We start from the raw sequence: 20529 nt of genomic DNA on the forward strand, positions 1-20529 counted from the left end.
CCCTGGAGTAGGAAATGGCTACCCCCTCCAGAATTCTTGCCTGGAAAATGGCATGGTTAGCGGAGACTGGAGGGCTACAGTCCATGGGTTCCCAGAGTCGATTATGACTGAGCATGCACACACACACGCACACACAGTCCTGTCCATCAACAGCACCAATTCTTTGCTCCTGAGTTTAATCGCATCAGAACAATTTTGAAACAATCCATTCAGTTCTCCGGTCTAGAACCAACTGCCTTTCCACATCATGGCTTCACACATCCCATGCCACCCATACCATCCACCCCATTACTATCAAATACTTGGAAGTTTACCTGCCAGAGTTCCCTAATATCACCCAAGATTGGTGAGGGAATTAAAGGGGATGGGTGATATAGAAATTCTTAGACTCCTGTGGGAGTGGCTACTCTACCAGTCCAAGCTTTCCTGGAGAGCTCAAGGCTCAAGAAATGGGTGTTTTCTCTAAGAATATATTTCCAGCTTGTCTCAGAGAAAAACTGTAAGTGCTCACTTTTTTTCACCCTCACCTCCACCCAGGAGATCTTTTAACCTGCTAAACTGTTCCCTTGTTGAGCCACCTCTTCCAAAGAAGAGACGTTCAAGGAAAGTAAAATTCTAAGAAGCTTTTTAAAAGCTCCCCCGCGGGGCTTCCCTGGTAAGGAATCCTCGGGCCAATGCAGGAGACGTGGGTTCAACCCCTGGTCCGGGATGATCCCGCATGCTGTGGAGCAACTACACCCATGCACCACAACTATTGAGCTTGGGCTCTAGAGTCCAGGAGCCACAGCTACCGAGGCCCCAGCACTCTAGAGCTTGTGCTCCGCAATAAGAGAAGCCACTGCGATGAGAAGCCGGCGCAGTGCTGCCCTGACTCACCGAAATTAGAGAAAGGCCCGTGCAGCAACAAAGACTCAGCACAGACAAAAATTTAAAAAAACTTAAAAAATAAAAACCTAAAACCCAATCTTCACAGGCTTGAGTGTGTGAAGCCATTGCCAGGGGCTGGGGGCATCACCCATCACTCTCTCTCACTTGCAGCCCCCAGGCTGGTCCTCAGAATGAAACCCAGTTAGCCAGAGCCATTTTTCCAGGACTTTCGTGAGAAGCAAGAGGCCCTCCTCCAGCCCACTCAGTGCTTCGGATCTGTCAGGATTAGACAGGCTTGGAAACTCAGACCCAGTATGAGTCACCTCCAGCTCACTGCTAGTGTCATCCTTTTATATGAATCTGGAATTATTTGGAAGTGCCATTTTTTTCCCAGAATTTCTCTCCAGGCTAAGAGAGGTTTTGTTTTGCTTTGTTTCTTTCAGAGAAGTTTCTCCTTTTTTATTTTTTCTTATTTTTTTAAATTTTATTGGACTATAGGTGATACACAATGTTGTGTTAGTTTCTGATACAACACAGTGAATCAGTTACACAGATACATACATCCACTTTCTAGATTCTTTTCCCATACAGGTTATTACAGAGTGCTGAGTAGAGTCCCCTGTGCTATTTAGGCTATTTTGTATATAGTAGTAGTGAAGTGAAGTGAAGTGAAAGTTGCTCAGTCATGTCTGACTCTTTGTGACCCCATGGGGTGTACAGTCCATGGAATTCTCCAGGCCAGAATACTGGAGTCGGTAGCCTTTCCCTCCTCCAGGGAATCCTCCCAACCCAGGAATTGAACCCAGGTCTCCCGCATTACAGGCGGATTCTTTACCAGCTGAGCCACAAGGGAAGCCCAAGAATACTGGAGAGGGTAGCCTATCCCTTCTCCAGGGTATCTTCCAGACCCAGGAATTGAACCGGAGTCTCCTGCATTGCAGGTAGCTTCTTTACCAACTGAAATATCAGGGAAGCCTGCGTATATAGTAGTAAATATATGTAGTAAATATATGCCGAAATATATGTCAATCCCTATTTCCCAATTTATCCCTCCCCACCTTGTCCCCTGGTAAACGTATGTTTGCTTTCTACATCTGTGACTCTACTTCTGTTTTGTAAAAATATGGCATGTGCTATGAATTCTCATGTCATCTTTTTCTCTTTTCTTAGATGGTTTGAGCTTTGTGTCATTTTTTCATTAATGTTTTGTTCACTAGTCTAAAGAAATTATATATTTTATCTCTGTTATAAAAGTGCTTACCTCTAAGAGTTTTTAACATCATATCTAATTAAAGAAAATCTACTTTGTCAAAATCTGTCTTGACAAAAATAAATTTGTCAATATTTATTCCCTTCTCTCAAACTAAAAAGAACCTCAGAGTGCTTTAACTTCTATCTCTCCCCTCCCCAAACCTACTATAGTTCCCTCACAAATTAGTTTTATTATTTTGAACAGCTGATGCTTGTTTGTGAGTGTGTGTGTGTGTGTGTGTGTGTGTGCTCAGTTGAGTCCAATTCTCTGCAACCCCATGGACTGTAGGCCACCAGGCTCCTACCCCATTTCCTACTCCAGGGGATCTTCCCAACCCAGGGATCAAACTGGTGTCTCTTACATCTCCTTCATTGACAGTTTCTTTACCAGTGTCCCACTTGGGAAGCTCAAACGTTTGTTTAGCTTTATTCAAACACTAACTATGTTCTTAGCCCACCATTTCTTCTTACATCCCAGACTTTCCTAGTGGGGTCATTTTCCCCTCCCCCTAGTACAGCCTTTGGAAGTTAGTTTAATAAAGGCCTCTTGGTATGAAACTTCTCACCACTGACATTTTTGCATGGTTCTTGTTCTTGAAAGATGTTTTTATGGGACCCACAATTCTCAGTTGATAGCATTTGCTTACAATACTGTAAAACCATTATTGCACTGTTTTTCAGCTTTCACTTTAACTGTTGAAGAGTTCCCCATCATTCTAATTGTTGTGCCTCTGTAACTAACCAACTTCTCTTTGGTATCTCCTGTGCATACCCTGGAAGAGGGCATGGCAACCCACTCCAGAATTCTTGTCTGGAGAATCTTATGGACAGAAGAGCCTGGCGGGCTATGGTTCATAGGGTCACAAAGAGTTGGACATTGCTAAAGTGGCTTAGCATGCATAAATGTGGTTAACCTCACTTGTGAAATAATTTTCTTACTGCATCCAGTCTCATATTATTTCTCTTATCAGCTGAGTCATGCTTTTAAAAATATGCTAATGAGAGCTAACTTAATCTTTATGTTTCAGATTCTTTTACTGGGAGAAATCATGCTACACAATTAGTCATCTATATGGCTAGAAATGAAAAGCCTTTTTATTTTTTTTTTTTAAGTTTCTTCACTACTTTGTTCACTTATTAATTCAGCAAATATTTGTTGAGAACCTTCTAATTGTGAGGCATTGTATTAGATACTGGATGTATATTGGAGCATAAAACAGATATGATGTTGCCCTATGGAACTTACAGCTTGATAGGAGAGATATTCAACAAACAAGAAAACAAATAAATATGAACACAAAGAATGACTCGAAAGTTGAAAGAACCTAAAACATTGTTGTATGAAGAAATGAAGGAATTAGGAAGGTTTGGCCTTCTCAGAAGACTCAGAAGAACTTCATTTTGAAAAGCCTTTTTATTTTTTAATCCACTTCATCTGATTGACTCCTGGTTCCACCACTCCACTGAAGCTACTTTTGTGAAATCTTCCTAAATCCAGTGGATTTACCCACATCTTAGGCCACATTCCTGGGTGCTGTGCTTAGCCATGTCCATTTCTTTCCGACCCCATGGACTGTAGCCCACCAGGCTCCTCTGTCCATGGGATTTCCCAGGCAAGAATACTGGAGTGGGTTGCCATTTCCTCCTCCAGGGGATCTTCCCCAGCCAGGAATGGAAGCCAGGTCTCTTTCATCTCTTTTATTAGCAGGAGGATTCTTTACCACTAGTGCTACCTGGGAAGCCCTAGGCACCACTGACCATTTCCATTTCCTTTTTCTTTTATCCTCTGAGTCACCTGGTTTTTCTTTCTCTTTTATTTTTAAATACCAGTTTTACTTTTTTTTTCAAGATTTTTAAAATGTGGACCAGTTATTAAATCTTTATTGAATTTGTTACAATATTGCTTCTGTTTTTGATTTTTTGACCACAAGGCATTTGGGATCTAGTTCCCTGACCAGGGATTGAACCAGCACCCCCTGCATTGGAAGGTGAAGTCTTTACCACTGGACCGCCAAAGAAGTCCTTCACCTGCTTTTTCTTCTGGCCTTCTTCTTTTCTCCCGTACTGACAATTCTTATACTACCTGCCCTCAGGTGTTTCCTGTCCTACATATATTCATTTTGAACTCCCAGATCTTCTATCACTCTCTTCCACCCTACTTGTTCCCTTGGAGTCTGACTCACATGGACTGCATTCACTGGGCTCTCTGGGTGTCTAGCTTTCAGTTCGGTTCAGCCTACCAGAGGAATGGAGAGGAAGTCAGAAGGCAGAAGGGTGAGAAGTGAGAACATTTATTCCCCAAGCTCCTCACCCAGCTTCTGCAGGGTCACCATGTACTCTCTCTGAGGTCTGGGAAATAGAATCATAGTTCAGTTGCTGAGTCATGTCTGGCTACTTGAGACCCCATGGACTTCAGGGAAATAGAATGACTTCTTCCATTAACTGTGCATCACCAGCCAAACTGTTGTCTAGGGAGATTTACCTATAAATACCAAAAACATAACAAATTCATTTATCCAAGCTCTACTGCAATGACTCCTTTTTTATCCCTCCCCCTAGAGCAAGCAAACATACTAAGCTGATCGTCCCACTGGTTGCTTGGTGGTGTTAAGTAATGCCTCTTCCAGCAGGTCAATCTAAAAGTCTGAGAGTTAGCTTCAACTTTGCTTCTTCAATCCCCGTTCATATCTAAAATCATTAAGTTCCTTCCAATTCTACCTTGAAAATGTCTCAGCTCTATCCCTTCTACTCTCTTCCCACCACCATTCGCTTATCTCAAGACCTCATCATTTCCTCCTAGACTGTCTCCCGGATTTGAGCCTGGCCCAACTCCAGCTGTACAGTGAAAATATAAACTTGCTAAAATGCAAATTCTGTTGTATCACCGAGATCTCCTTTGCCTAGTACACAAGGTCCTTCCTAATGTGGTCCTTGCCTACTTTGCTAGTCTCATCTCTCATCACTTGCCTTCAAAGAGCCTACCTGAAGACATTAAGTCTGATACCCTCCATCCCCTCTGAGGGCTACTTCTCCTATAAGACATGTGAGTAGCATCTGCCCATGAATATATTCTCCCAGATTCCTAGACTCAATCAACTGGCCCTTCTCTTCCTGGTCTCCCGCACTGACCTCTATCAGAGCATCTCTAACACTCTGCCATACTTATCAAATATTTTTGTCTGTCCTCCAGCAAACCTGTGAGCCTCTTGAGATCAGAGACCAATTCTTACTCATCCTCATTTTCCCAATGCTTATCATTGTGTCCTTCTTAAAGGAAGATCAATAAATGCACACCCCTCTTGCTTGAGATTCTTTGCTTCAATCTCCCTTATGTTATGGATCAAATAGCTCAGGCATAACTTGGCCCTTACTTTGGAATCCTTACTGCCCTCTTCCCCTTCTGTCTCACAAACACAATACCACCAAACACTCTAAGCTGATCATCCCCATAGTTGCCTGGTGCTGTTAAGTAATGCCTCTTCAGTGGGTCAGCCTAAAAGTCTCAGAAGGTAGATATCAATAGTATCCATCTCTAAATTAGTTCAAATTTTCTCTCACATCCACTTCTTCCAGGCAAATGGCTCAGTATTTCTCAATATTATGTAATCCAACTTTTTTTTTTTTTTTAAGAATCCAGACTATTTCACACACACAAAAAAAATTAAGTGTAGCTTTGAAATAAGTCAAACCAGTCAGGGCAACAGTCTACTCTCCCAGAATTATAGATCTGTCAGTTTATCCAGTCAACAGTCCCCTAAATCGTGGGAAAATTTCTTTAAAAATGTAACTCAATGTTTATGCTTGTTGTAGTTATTTCTTAAGAGTTGAGGTCAGTTGGAAGTCTGATGAATAGATGATTTCCTACAGAGTAAATGCAGCAGAGATTTCTTTGCTTCAACTCTTTTCTTAGTAAAGTACGCTTTACTCATCTGATTTCATTGTGGAGACAAGCTAGGTACCTATCCCACTGTGCAGGACGAAAGGATAAGCATTTTTCTACTCAAAGATGATGTGATTTTACCATCTAGGATATTTCATAGTCTAAGGGAAGTCTCCAGACTCAGTGTCCATGCTGTTTAAATATCACTAGAAATAATAGTTTCAAATAGCTTTTCTAAGACCAAAGCCATAATTTTTGAGGACATCTCAAACATTCAGTCAGCCTACAACTATCAAGTTAGATAAGTGTTGCTCAATGCTTAAGCTCCATTAAGATGGAACATTAATGCTCCATCGCTCAGTTGTGTCTGACTCTTTTGAGACCCCATGGACTGTAGCCTGCCAGGCTCCTCTGTCCATGGAATTCTTCAGGCAATGATACTGGAGTGGGTTGCCATTTCCTACTCCAGAGAATCTTCCCAACCCAGGGATGGAACCTGTGTCTCCTGCATTGGCAAATAGATTCTTTACCACTGCACCACCTAAAGGAATGCAAAACAAAATTCTACAAAAATCACATAATAGAAATTATATGAATGTTGGTTTCACTATCTAGAGTCTGCTTCAACCTCATTCCTGTCCTCAGTTCCCTGCATGGGAAATAAAATCCATACCTGGGTAAGCTCTGTCATAAAACACCAGTGGTAACTACAGGATAAAATACCACCTGAGAGTGATGAGTGCCACATCACTACATTGTTCTAAAAATGGAAGGTTTCAGTTTAGCATCTTCCCATGCTCTTTGTCAGGAGCCAGGGTGAATTCATGCATTTCCACCTGGCACAGTGCAGCCCAAAGTGGCTCCCCTTCTCCTGGTGATGCTAGAGAGGAACTATTCAATTGTCCAGGAGCCAATTAGACAAGGAACATACCCATTTAAATGAAACTCAAAGTCCATAACCATTTATTAAGCATTCAGTGTGCTGTGGGGAATAAGTAAATAACCAAAAAAAAAAAAAAATTCAAACCTCCAGGTACCACATTGGGGTAAGGAGAGGGTAAGACAAATTGAGAGAGAAGCATTGAAATATATGCATTACCATGTGTAAAATAGATAACTAGTGGGAAGTTGCTGGATAACACAGGGAGTTCAGCCTGGTGCTCTGTGACAACATACAGGGATGGAATGGGGGGAGGTAGGGATAAGAAAGAGGCTCAAGAGGAAGGGGACATATGTATGCTCATGGCTAATTCATGTTATTGTACAGCAGAAACCAACACAGTATTGTTAAGCCATTATCCTCCAATTGAAAAAAAAAATTTTAAGAGCCCAGACTTGCAAAGTTCAGCAATAAAACTATTTCTCATTCCCAGCCTCTCCAGAGAGCAAACAATGCTATAATTAAAATGTGTCTTCCACACACAGAATCTGTCTTGAAAACATGGGTGTGATTATAAAAACACTTGCTAGGACTTCAGGAAAATTTAAGCCTCGTGGACCTTTCAAAGACACAAAAGACTTTCCTAGGATCATATTCACGTGTCTCTCAGATATTCACTATTAAGCAATAAGCCCTGCTGAGTTACTATCTCTCAGTAGCCACAGAGGGAGCCCAATGTAGAAATGAGCTTATTCTTAAGTGTAGTGAGCTTTCCCGGTGGCACTCACGGTAAAGAACCCTCCTGCCAAAGCCAGAGACATAAGAGATGCCGGTTCGATCCCTGGTTGGGGAAGATAACCCTGGAGAAGGGCATGGCAACCCACTCCAGTATTCTTGCCTGGAGAATCCCATGAAAAGAGGAGCCTGGTGGGATACAGTCCATGGGATGGCAAAGAGTTGGGCATGACTGAAGTGACTTAGCAGCATGCACGATCTAGACAGCAGGAGCTATACAGCACTGCTCATTTGCTGACCACTGGCCCTCCAGGGGGACAGTGTGCATGTAAGTCCCTGCCTCAGTCCAAGCCACAAGAGCTGGCACTACCATTGCTACTGCCCATTTGGCAGTGGCTGCCAGAGGCACTGCCAAGACCAAAATAGCTCCCACCTTCTACCCACCTTTTAATCCAGTGCAAATGAGAAGGTGAGTGTGGAGCTGAGTCACCGCACCTGGCACAAGGTATGCAGTGCTTTTAACAGGGCCTGCTGCGTAGTAAGTACTGATTAAAATGTTCACTCTGGTAGCAGCTGTATTCTATATTCAGGCATTCCAAGAGCTGAGGTCTGGGAGGTCCCAGCTGTTGTGTGTAGTTTCTATTGACTCTGATTCATGTCACTCACTGTTTGTGGAGCTGTGTTCGGTGACCGTTGATTGTGAGCTCATTGATGGTGGATGTTAGCTTGTGGGGACTTTAATCGATGGCAGATTGGAGTCCTGCCTGCAGAGAGGATTGTGTTTCCCTCTGCTGGGAGACTGGGCATGGCTGCTCCGTCACTCAGTCCTGTCTGACAGGACTCTTTGCGACTCCGTGGACTGTAGCCTGCCAGGCTCCTCTGTCCATAGGATTATTGCGGCAAGAATACTGGAGTGGGTTGCCATTTCCTTCTCCAGGAGATCTTCCTATCACAGGGATCAAACTCACATCTCCTGCATTGGGAAACAAATTCTTCCCAGGTGGCCAAGTGGTAAAGAATCCACCTGCCAATGCAGGAGACTCAGGTTCAATCTCTGGGTCAGGAAGATCACCTGGAGAAGGAAATGACAACCCACTCAAATATCTTGCCTGGGAAATCCCATGGACAGTGGGGCCTGGTGGGCTACAGTCCGTGGGGTCACAGAAGAGTCAGACATGACCTAGCAATTAAACAAACAAAACAACTGACATCATTATTGTAGTCATGATCTTTTCTGGATGGTTCCTGTTCTGATTAGCTGGTGTCTATGCTGTGTAAGTTGTCAAACATTTTTAATATCACCCCTGTCCAGGGATTTAACTCAAACTGCTGGAAGACCAGGAAAATGTTAATAACCTGGAGCCCAGTTTAGCATGCTTTGAAGGTCCTAGATTGTGACCTTGGGGTCAGCCCCAACCTTCCCACTGACCTTGAACTCTAATTCAGAGGTGCCACTGACCACAATGCTAAAGTAAGTGTTTTCCTCTCTGGGAGGAAGACTGAATTTGCAATATGTTTACCTGCTGCTGTTTACCACCCCTCTGGCTCAAGTTCACTTTAGAGGGCATGGAGTGGAGGCGGGGGGTGAGAGACACAGAAGGAGGAATTTAGAGATTTTCTTTCCTTACTGGAAATAAAAAAAAAAAATTGCGTGTTTAAGTCTGTTTTATCTACAACATTTGTTTTGAGCCAGAAAGACCCTGCAAAGTCTATACTCAGCCATGTTGCCCAAAACAGAAATCTGCTTTTTCATTCAACAGAAAGCTGTGAGCCTTTCAGGAATGGAGGTCAGGGAACAATAGGAACTGATTCAGTTCAGTTCAGTCACTTGGTCGTGTCCGACACTTTGCAACCCCATGAACTGCAGCATGCCAGGCTTCCCTCTCCATCACCAACTCCTGGAGTTTACTCAAACTCATCTCCACTGAGTCGGTGATGCCATCCATCTATCTCATCTCATCGTCCCGTTCTCCTCCTGCCTTCAAGCTTTCCCAGCATCAGGGTCTTTTCCAATGAGTCAACAGCCAAAGTATTGGAGTTTCAGTTTCAACATCACTCCTTCCAAATAACACTCAGGACTGATTTCCTTTAGGATGGACTAGCTGAATCTTCTTGCAGTCCAAGGGACTCTCAAGAGTCTTCTCCAACACCACAGTTCAAACACATCATTTCTTCGACGCTCAGCTTTCTTTATAGTCCAACTCTCACATCCATACATGACTACTGGAAAAGCCATAGCTTTGACTAGACGGACCTTTGTTGGCAAAGTAATGTCTCTACTTTTTAATATGCTGTCTAGGTTGGTCATAGCTTTTCTTCCAAGGAGCAAGTGTCTTTTAATTTAATGCCTGAAGTCATCATCTGCAGTGATTTTGGAGCCCAAAAAAAATAAAGTCTGCCACTGTTTCCACTGCTTCCCCATCTAATTTGCCATGAAGTGATGGGACTGGATGCCATGATCTTAGTTTTCTGAAGGTTGAGCTTTAAGCCAACTTTTCCACTCTCCTCTTTCACTTTCATCAAGAGGCTCTTTAGTTCTTCACTTTCTGCCATAAGGGTGGTGTCATCTGCATATCTGAGGTTATTGATATTTCTCCAGCAATCTTGATTCCAGCTTGTGCTTCATCCAGCCCAGTGTTTCTCATGATGTACTCTGCATATACGTTAAATAATAATACATTTAATAACGTATTAAATAATACGTTAAATAAGACAATATACAGCCTTGACATACTCCTTTTCCTATTTGGAACCAGTCTGTTGTTCCATGTCCAGTTCTAACTGTTGCTTCCTGACCTGCATACAGATTTCTCAAGAGGCAGGTCAGGTGGTCTGGTATTCCTATCTCTTGAAGAATATTCCAGTTTATTGTGATCCACACAGTCAAAGGCTTTGGCATAGTCAATAAAGCAGAAATAGATGTTTTTCTAGAACTCTCTTGCTTTTTCAATGATCCAGTGGATGTTGGCAATTTGATCTCTGGTTCCTCTGCCTTTTCTAAAGCCAGCTTGAAAATCTGGAAGTTCATGGTTCATGTTTTGTTGAAGCCTGGCTTGGAGAATTTTGAGCATGACTTTACCACTCTGTGAGATGAGCGCAATTGTGCAGTAGATTGAGCATTCTTTGGCATAGCCTTTCTTTGGTATTGGAATGAAAACTGACCTTCTCCAGTCCTGTGGCCACTGCTGAGTTTTCCAGATTTGCTGGCATATTGAGTGCAGCACTTTCACAGCATCATATTTTAGGATTTGAAAGAGCTCAACTGGAACTCCATCACCTCCACTAGCTTTGCTCATGGTGATGCTTCCTAAGGCCCACTTGACTTACTGATTAAGGTTTCAAAAAGAAAACTGGCAGTAAAGCAGCAGATGGGAACATGTCTTTTAATATTAGGGGCTTGAGAATCACAGTCTGCAGAAAGGTAAGTTAATGGCAACCACAGTTTTCCAGGAGAATCTAAATTGCAGTCCAATGGTTCTCACATGCTATTTTTTAAATTATTTATTAGTTAGATTTTTTGGCTGTGCTGGGTCTTCTTGGCTACAGGGGCTTTTCTCCAGTTGCAGCGAGCCAGGGCTACTCTCCAGGTGCTCTGAGCAGACTTTCATTGCAGCGGCTTCTCTTGCGGCCGAGCACAGGCTCTAGGGTCTCAGGTTCAGTAGCTGCAGCACGTGAGCTCAGTATTGTGGTTCCTGGGCTCTAGAGCACAGGCTCAATAGTTCCGGGGCACGGGGTTAGTCGCTCCGCGGCATGTGGGATCTTCCTGGATCGGTGATCACACTCTTGTTTCCTGGATTAGCAGGTGGATTCTTTAGCACTGAGCCACCAGGGTAGCCCCTCACCTGTGTTATATATTTGTCAGAACTTTCATCCTGATATGAACTTGACTACATACAGTTACTATAGATATGGCCTTCACCATAAATGTGATACATTGGCGTTCTAGCTTATTAATCAACCCCTATGAATCTGATTCTTAGTAATCAGATAAGGAACACTTAGGCAAGCAAGCCAAACTTCAACCTTGATAACTCCAGCAAAGGTCAACCAAACCCCCATGGCAGCCATCAAAGCTCCTTTACAGTCACCTGGAGGCACGCGGAGCTCCCTCTGAGAATCTGATTCCATGAGTCATGCTCCAGAGGCACACCCCAAATTTCTGTTTGCTTTGGAAAACTCAATTACCTTTCCCCAAGAATAACTCCCATATATGACAGTGAGAATAATTCAAGTTGAGCATTCAAAAACAGTACTGGTGGTATCAGCAGATTTTGTCAACTAATAACGTCTGTTAGTTGGCATGAGAAAAAAGATGGCTTGTTTCCCTATATAAATAGCAAATGTTTGTTGTTCAAGGAAGAATAACCGGTAAGTGTAATTCCACCCAGTTGTATCGGTTACATTTTAAGTCTCCTGGTTGCATTTACAGGCCTGCCTGTCTTGACAGGAGTCCCTTGAAAGGTAGTTGGAATGAACTGGCAACACACAGGCAGGATTTATGTCAGAGACAGAGCCTGCCAGAAGCTCTGATGGATTGAATGGGGTGACAGAACAGGGATAGGGAGAAATTCAGGATGAGTACTAAGACTTTTACTTAAGCAATTGGGTGGTTGGAGTACCATTTGGTGAGAGCTGGGAGATGGGTGTAGGGATGGGTTGAGCAGAAATATCAAGGTTCGTTGCAAGGCATGTTAAGGTGAAGATGCTCTAGGATAGCCAGGTGACTGTGCCAGGTATGCAAAGATCCAAGTCTGAACTCACCCTAAGTCACCTGCTATAACAACACAGAACTTCCAGGCCACTCCCTTGAGCCTTCGCAAATAGCTTCCCATTGTTACTATATTAGTTGCCTGTGAACTTGAACACCAAATAAAACTCTATTTGTTGTTGTTATTGTTCAGTTGCTAAGTCATTTCTGATTCTTTGCAACCCCATGGACTGTAGCATGCCAGGCTTCTCTGTCCACCACTGTCTCCCGGAGTTTGCTCAAATTCATGTTCATTGAGTCAGTGATGCTATCTGACCATCACTTCCTCTGCCTCCCCTTTCTCCTTTTGCCTTCAGTCTTTCCTAACATCAGGGTAATTTTCCAGTGAGTCAGCTCTTTGCATCAGGTGGCCAAAGTATTGGTGCTTCAGCTTCAGTAACAGTCCTTCCAATGAATATTCAGGGTTGATTCCTTTAGGATTGACTGGTTTGATCTCCTTGCAGTCCAAGGGACTCTCAAGAGTCTTCTCCAGCACCACAATTCAAAATCATCAATTCTTTGGTGCTCAGCCTTTTTTATGATCCAACTCTCACATCCATACATGACTACTGGAAAAACCATAGCCCCTTTGCCACAACAAGGCTGTGATCCATGAAGGGGAAAACACCGTTAAATGGCTTTTAAAAGCCATCTAAAAGGCTTGACACTTCAGGAAGCTGACTATAGCTGGCTGCTTCTACCACAACACTCCACATCATTCTTCATAGAAATACTTCCTTCCTGACCTAAGGTGGAGTCTGGCATCACCCTCTGGCCTCTCTGTAGCCCCAGTCTTCCTCCTCTGGGGACAGAAGCCTCATCCTCTTCCTCCATCTTTGCATTCTGCACCCCTCACTCCCCACCAGGCTGCCTCCATTCTCCTCCTGTATATATCAGTCACTGTTCTGCTCCTGGAACAAGGAAGAGAAAGAGAGAACCTGGAACCCTTGCTTACTGATGGCTGAGTTGGAGATTGGGAGGAGCTCTGTGTCCATGGGGATCCCTGAGAAACCATCCCCTTGACATCTGTTCATTCACCTTTCTCCCGGGGCAGATTCCCCACTACTCTCTTCCTCACACTCTCTACCCATTCTAGTGGTCCTTCTCACCAGCTGTCTTCCCTCCCCTTCCCCTTTATTTATTTTTTAAATTATTTTTATTTATTTAATGAATTTATTTGACTGTGCCAGGTTTTAGTTGCAGCAAGTGGGATCCTAGTTCCCTGACCAGGGATTGAACCCAGGGCCCCTGAATTGGGAGCATGGAGTCTTAGCCACTGGACCACCAGGGAAGTCTCTCCACAGTACATTTTAATGCTCTCTGGGGAATTCCATTGAGGACCCAGGATTGAGAACCACTATCCTACTTTTTCACCTTCCTCTCTTCAAAGGTATCTCTTGCTCCCTTTGAACACCCATGCTACTTTGTTTCTACCTTCAGTCACTCAACTATTTATTTCTTTAGTCACAGGTCCATTATTGGGTACCAGTGACTACTTGGGGCTCTGGGGATCACCAAGAAACAATACTGATGTTTTACATCCTCCTACAGCTTCTCCCTAGCAGAAAGTGAAAGTGAAAGTCGCTCAGACATGTCTGACTCTTTGAGACCCCATGGACTATACTGTCCATGGAATTCTCCAGGCCAGAATACTGTAGTGGATAGCCGTTTCCTCCTCCAGGGGATTTTCCTTACCCAGGGATCGAACCCAGACCTCCGACATTGCAGGTGGATTCTTTATCAGCTGAGCCACAATGGATGCCCAAGAATACTGGAGTGGGTAGCCTATCCCTTCTCTAGCAGATCTTCCCAACCCAGGAATTGAACAGGGGTCTCCTCCATTGCAGGCAGATTCTTTACCAACTGAGCTATCAGGGAAGCCCCTCTCCAGCAGAGGAGGCAGTAAATTAAATGGAATAAAGGCACACATGTGAAAAGCAAAACTTGAAAACTTTTAGGACAAAACACAGGAGGATATTTTTGTGGCTTTGGGCAGGAAGATATTTCTTAAACAAGACACCAAAGGTATAGACCATAACTAGAAAATGGATCGACTTGATCTCATTTTAAAAGTTAAACTTTTTTCATTAAAAGTGAAATGGCAAGCTACAAACTGGAATATAATATTTGCAACATACACATTTCACAAAAGATTGATATTTAGGGACTTCCCTGGTGGTCCGGAGGTTAAGACTGCACTTCCATTGCAGGGGGCATGATTTGATCCCTGGTTAGGGCTTCCCTGGTAACTCAGCTGGTAAAGAATTCACCTTCAATGCAGGAGACCCTGGTTTGATTCCTGGGTTGGGAAGATCCCCTGGAGAAGGGATAGGCTACCCACTCCAGTATTCTGGGCTTCCCTCGTGACTCAGATGGTAAAGAATCCGCCTGCAATGCGGGAGACCTGGCTTCAATGCCTGGATTGGGAAGATTCCCCTGGAGGAGGGCATGGCAACCCACTCCACTATTCTCGCCTGGAGAATCCCCATAAACCTGGCATGCTGCAGTCCATGGGGTCGCAAAGAGTTGGACACGATTGAGCAACTAAGCACATAGACATAGACAGAAGGAATTAAGATCCCGCCTGCCACTCAGTGGAGTAAAAAAAAAAAAATTGGTATTCAGATGATATAAATAGAACTCCTACAAATGAATTTTAAAAATAAAAATCATCAGGGAAAATTATAAGCATTTCATAGAAGAACACACCTGGCTAGAAAATATTTAAATAGATGCTCAACCTCATTAAAAATTTGAAAAATGGGAATTAAGTTATAATAAGATATCATTTTCTAGCAAGTTATCCATTTTTTTAAAGTCTGGCTACATCAAATGTTGCCAAGAATATGGAGTGATGGGGATACTGAGACACGGATAAGGGTGTGCAAATAGATACTGTAAACAACCACAATAAAAATGTAATTGGTATATAATAGGTGGAGCAGGAAGTGACTAGGACCCAATAGCAGGTGAGACAGGAAAAGGCCCATGAAAGTTGAAATGTAGAAGACGAATAACAGGGAAAACAAAGGCAGAGTGTCCCACATAGAGGGAGGGTGAGCATGATAACAACTGAAGTTAAAGAGAGGCGTGTATAAGGGCTAGGTCAGAAGGGCTAGAAACTGTGTCCAGGAGCTTGGACTCTAAGGTTTATGAGAAACTATTAGGTTGTTCCTTGCAGCACTACATCAATAGCTAGGACATGGAAGCAGTCTAGATGTCCATCAACAGTTGAAGGATAAAAAGCTGAGGTATATAAATGCAATGGAATATTATTCAGCTGTGTAAAGGAACACATTTGAGTCCGTTCTAATGAGGTGGTTGAACCTAGAGCCTATTATACAGAGTGAAGAAGGTCAGAAAGAGAAAAACAAGTATCATATATTAATGCATATATATGGAATCTAGAAAGATGGTACTGATGAACCTATTTGCAGGGCAGCAATGGAGACACAGACATAAAGAGCAGACTTATGGACACAGGCAGGGAGGTGAGTGGAAGGAGAGGCGGGAACAGATGGAGAATAGCATGGAAGCATGCACACTACCCTATGCAAAGTAGATAGCCAGTGGGAATTGGCTGTGTGACTCAGGGAACTCAGACTAGTGTTCTGGGACAACCTAGAGGGGCGGGATGGGGTAGGAGTTGGAGGGAACATATGTATACCTATGGCTGATTCATGTTGATATATGGCAGAAACAAAGTCAATATTGCAAAGCAATCATCCTTCAATTAAAATAAATAAATACATAAAATAAGCTTTTGGGGTTTAAGCTAGGACATGACATTCATTCATTCAACCAAAAAGCCACTAGTACCTTACATAGACCAAATCAAAAAATATTTTCACTCAGTTGTGTCCAACTCTCTCTGACTCAGTGGACTATAGCCCACCAGGCTCTTCTGTCCGTGGAATTCTCCAGGCAAGAATACTGGAGTATGTTGCCATCTCCTTCTCCAGGGGATCTTCCCAACCCAGGGATTGAACCCAGTCTCCTGCCTTGCAGGCAGACTCTTTACCATCCGAGCCATCAGGGAAGCCCCACATAAAGCTCTGGCTCTATGTGACTGCATCTGTTCTGAAAATATCATTCCAGCTGTAGGTGGAGAATAAGTTGGAGAGTCACTTGAGGAACAGCAGGGAGACCAATGAAGAGGTGAGTTGGGGGTTGTCATCTGGACTAGGGAGCAGCAGACTCAGAGGGTATATATGCACAGAGACCAAAGGTATCTTGGAGGTAGAAGAAGCCAAACAAGTGGTTGATCAGAAGAGGAGCTAGCTTAGTGAATGAGGAGAAGGAATCAAGGTAGTGCTCTAGGAACCCATGTGGATGATGAGACTTCTGTAGGCTGGAAATACAAGAGAAGGGCACAGGACTTCCCTGGTGGTCCTGTGGTTAAGAATCTGTCTTGCTATGCAGAGGAAGAAGGTTCGATCCCTGGTCAGGGAATTAAGATCCCACATGCCAAAGGGCAATTAAGCCCACTGTAGGCCACAAGGAAAGATCCTGATAACACAACGAAAATCCCACGTGCCACAACTAAGAACCCACTCAGCCAAATAAATAAATTCACTAATAAAAAAAATAAACTCAAAAATAGGACAAAGGAAAATCAATGTGGTATTGCAGAAGCTAGGGTAGGAGGGGTTTATAGTTGAAGAAGATAAGAAAATAGTCAATAATGTGAAATACTGCTGAGAAGTCAAATTTGAAAGGGGAGGGGAAGACTTCCCTGGTGGTTCAATGGATAAGAATCTGCCTGCTAGTGAAGCATACATGGGTTCGATCCCTGGTCTGGGAAGACTCAACATGCTGTGGAGCAACTAAGCTGGAGAGCCACAACTACCAAAGCCTATGCACCCATACTCTGCAACAAGAGAAGCTACCACAGTGAGAAGCTCACGCACCACAACAAAGACAGGTCCCCACTTGCTGCAACTAGAGAAAGCCCATGGAGTAACAAAGACTCAGCGCAACCAAAAAATTAAATAAATAATTTTTTAAAGGGGAGGGGGCTGAAAATGGTCCATCATCTGTGGGCCAGGGATGACCTTCATGAGAGAAGTTTCCATCTGGGAGGCAGCAAACCATTGAGGGTTGAAGAGTGGGAGGAGAAGCAAGAGAAGGCACTCTTTCAAGAAAAGCAAAGCAATAGGCAGAGAGTAGAGGAAAGATGTTGTCTTCCCTTGTTTTGTTTTAGAAAAGCAAGACATGAGTGGGTCTGGTGAGATGGAGCTGCAGAGAGCAAATGGTTGAAGATGAGCAAGATCAATACAAGGTCTTTGAGAAGATGGGTATCCCATTTGAATCCCAAATGGGTGTACTTCATTTCAGCTCTAGTAATAATCACCCAGAGTCAGTACAGACCCCACAAGTTAAAAGGCACCATCCCTTACTTTCAATGCCAGCTGTGCTTCAGGGGTCCCCAGGCCACCCACCCTTTCAACTAAGTGGCTGTAACCTGAGAAGTTCCCATGACCCCCTCAGGTTGGATAAATCATGAGAAAGATTCACAGGACTCAGGAAAGTACTATTATTGTTACTATATGAGAGGCCCTTGGGCAGAAAATAGATCAAACCAGTCAATCCTAAAGGAAATCAACCCTGAACGTTCCTTGGAAGGACTGATGTTGAAGATGAAGCTCCAGTACTTTGGAAAAGTACTTCCCAGATACTTGGGAAAGACCCTGATGCTGGGAAAGATTGAGGGAGGGAGGAGAAGCGGGCAACAGAGGATGAGATGGTTGGATGGCATCATCAGCTCAATGGACATGAGTTTGAGCAAACTCTGGGAGATAGTGAAGGACAGAGAAGCCTGACATGCTGCAGCCAGCCCACGGTGTTGCAAAGAGTCAGACATGACAAAGCGACTGAACAATAACAACAATTGTAGTGTAAAGTATTATAATTTTATTATATAGGAAGATAGGCCAAATGACAAGACATCTAGAGGAAGGTCTGGGAGGAACCACAGAGCTTTCTTGCCTTCTCCCTGTGGGTCGGACTGCCTCACCTGCCTGGTACATCATTGTTTGTCCCATCCAGAAAGCTTCTCCAAGCTTCAGTGTCCAGAGTTTGGGGGGATTTTATTACACAAGTATGATGGATTAAATCATTGGCTATGTGATTGAACTCAATCCCCAACCCCCCTCTCATCCCAGGAGGCCAGAAGAAAGGATTGATATCATGTGTCTCCCAGCCCCAGCCCTCTAATCATCAAATTGGTCCTTCTGATGACCAGGCACCAGCATGAAACTCTCTAGATGCCCTGCCATGAGTCAGATCATTACCTGTCACTGAGGAAATTCCAAGGGTTTCAGAAGCACCCTGCCAGAAATCTGGGACAAAGTTCAGATAAAATTTTTTATTATATAATAATGAGTCAGGGACTTCCCTGATGGCTCAGTGGATAAGAATCTGCTTGCCAATGCAGGTGACACGGGTTCAATCCCTGGTCCGGGAAAATTCCACATGCCACAGAAGAACTAAACCAGTGTACCACAACTACTGAAATCTCCACACCCTAGAGTCAACAAGCTGCAAAGTCCATGCACCTAGGACTTGTGCTCCGCAAGAAGAGAAGTCACTGCAATGAGAAGCCCATACACGGCAACTAGAGAGTTGCTTCTGCTATCTGCAACTAGATAAAGGCTCACACACAGCGATGAAGACCCAGTGCAGCCAAAAATAAATAAATAACAATGAGTCAGGATGTTCAGGACCTGGGGAAAAGAAAGAGCCTGTACCAATCCAGGAATAAGAGCATAGTAGGGGTGGGTGGGATGCAGTTGACAGTATGGTGGGAGATGCTGAGCAGACTTTCAGATGATGAGATTTATTTTTAAGGACTGAGCATGTGAGTGATGGAATCAGGATATTGCTGCTGTGAACAAACGCCAAGGAAAGCTTCCTAGGATGACTGAGCAAAATGAGAGAGCAGTAGGTGGTGGTGGAGCCCATGCATCCAGGTCACAGCCATATGTAAGGCCAAGTGGTTTTCTCCAACAGTCCCCAGCAGTCCCGACAGAGAGGCAGACCGTTAACACAACCAGGTCGGAGGTTTTGTCTAGTGAGTACTAGGGAAGAAATGGAGGGGGAAATGGCAACCCACTCCAGTATTCTTGCCAGATAATCCCACGGACAGAGGAAGCTGGCAGGCTACAGTCCATGGGGTCATCAAGAGTCAGACGTGACTGTGCTACTGAACATGCACACGTACGCTAGGAAGGAAAAAGAGGAAGTCTGCTGAGAAGACTGTCAAGGAAATGGTTGCAAAGATGGAGCCTAGAAATTAAACTGGATGGATAAGGAAGCAAAAGCAGAGGGGGCAGATAGAGAGGGGGGATGTCTGTGGGCTAGAGGTTCTGATAAGTGTGAATAACTGGTGCTTTGAGAGTGGGGGAGTGAGAAAGCAGGAATGCTGCAGGCAGAGAACAGGACGCCTGCATGCATGATTGCTGAAATGGAGCCTTTCCAAGAGGCATCCAACCTTGGCGGTGGCCAGAGTAAGGCTTCTTCTGCCTGGAGTATTAATTCCTTATATTCAAGGTGATAGTAAGTGGAAATATTAGTCACTCAGCTGTGTCCAACTCTTTGCGACCTTTTCCAGGGGAGTCTTCCCAACCTAGAGATCGAACCTAGGTTCCCTGCATTGGAAGCAGATTCTTCACCGCTGAGCCACCAGGGAAGCCCGTGTTCCTTGATTAAACCATCTTTAATCCATCTTTGTATTCCCAGCAGTACTGAAAATACTACATGGAAGGTAATGATAACCTTTGGGAAGGGAGGAGGATAAATTATGAGGGATGTGGGAAACCTCAGGAAACCCCTGTGCCGTAAGCCCACTTGGGGTTCCATTCAGTCAGAAGTCTCAGGGAACTCATGAGACAAAGGAGCAGTGATGCGCACCGGGGAACAGGATTCCCCAAGTTCACTGCAGCCCCAGGTCAAGTGAGCTCTTTAGGAGTCACTGTTGCCAGTTAGCATTTTCCAGTCTTAAAGCATACATACTCACTCACATGGCTTCCCAGGTGGTGCTAGTGATAAAGAACCCGCCTGCCAAAGCAGGAGACTTAAGAGATGTGAGTTCGATCCCAGGGTCAGGAAGATCCCCTGGAGGAGGGCATGGCAACCCACTCCAGTATTCTTGCCTGGAGAATCCCATGG

At 44.0% G+C, this 20529-nt stretch overlaps 1 protein-coding gene across 2 annotated transcripts in view; it reads left to right on the plus strand.

The window, feature by feature from the left end:
- Nucleotides 1-8092: 8092 nt before the first annotated feature.
- IL1B (interleukin 1 beta) overlaps nucleotides 8093-20529 on the plus strand; it is a 36796-nt gene continuing 24359 nt past the window's right edge. The window contains exon 1 of one of the 2 annotated variants that reach the window (XM_043917861.1): nucleotides 8093-8118. The gene's annotated coding sequence lies outside the window, so the exon portion shown is untranslated. The other variant, XM_043917862.1, reaches the window with a different exon arrangement.

This window comes from Cervus elaphus, chromosome 11 (assembly GCF_910594005.1).
Source record: "Cervus elaphus chromosome 11, mCerEla1.1, whole genome shotgun sequence".
NCBI classification, from domain to species: Eukaryota; Metazoa; Chordata; class Mammalia; order Artiodactyla; family Cervidae; genus Cervus; species Cervus elaphus.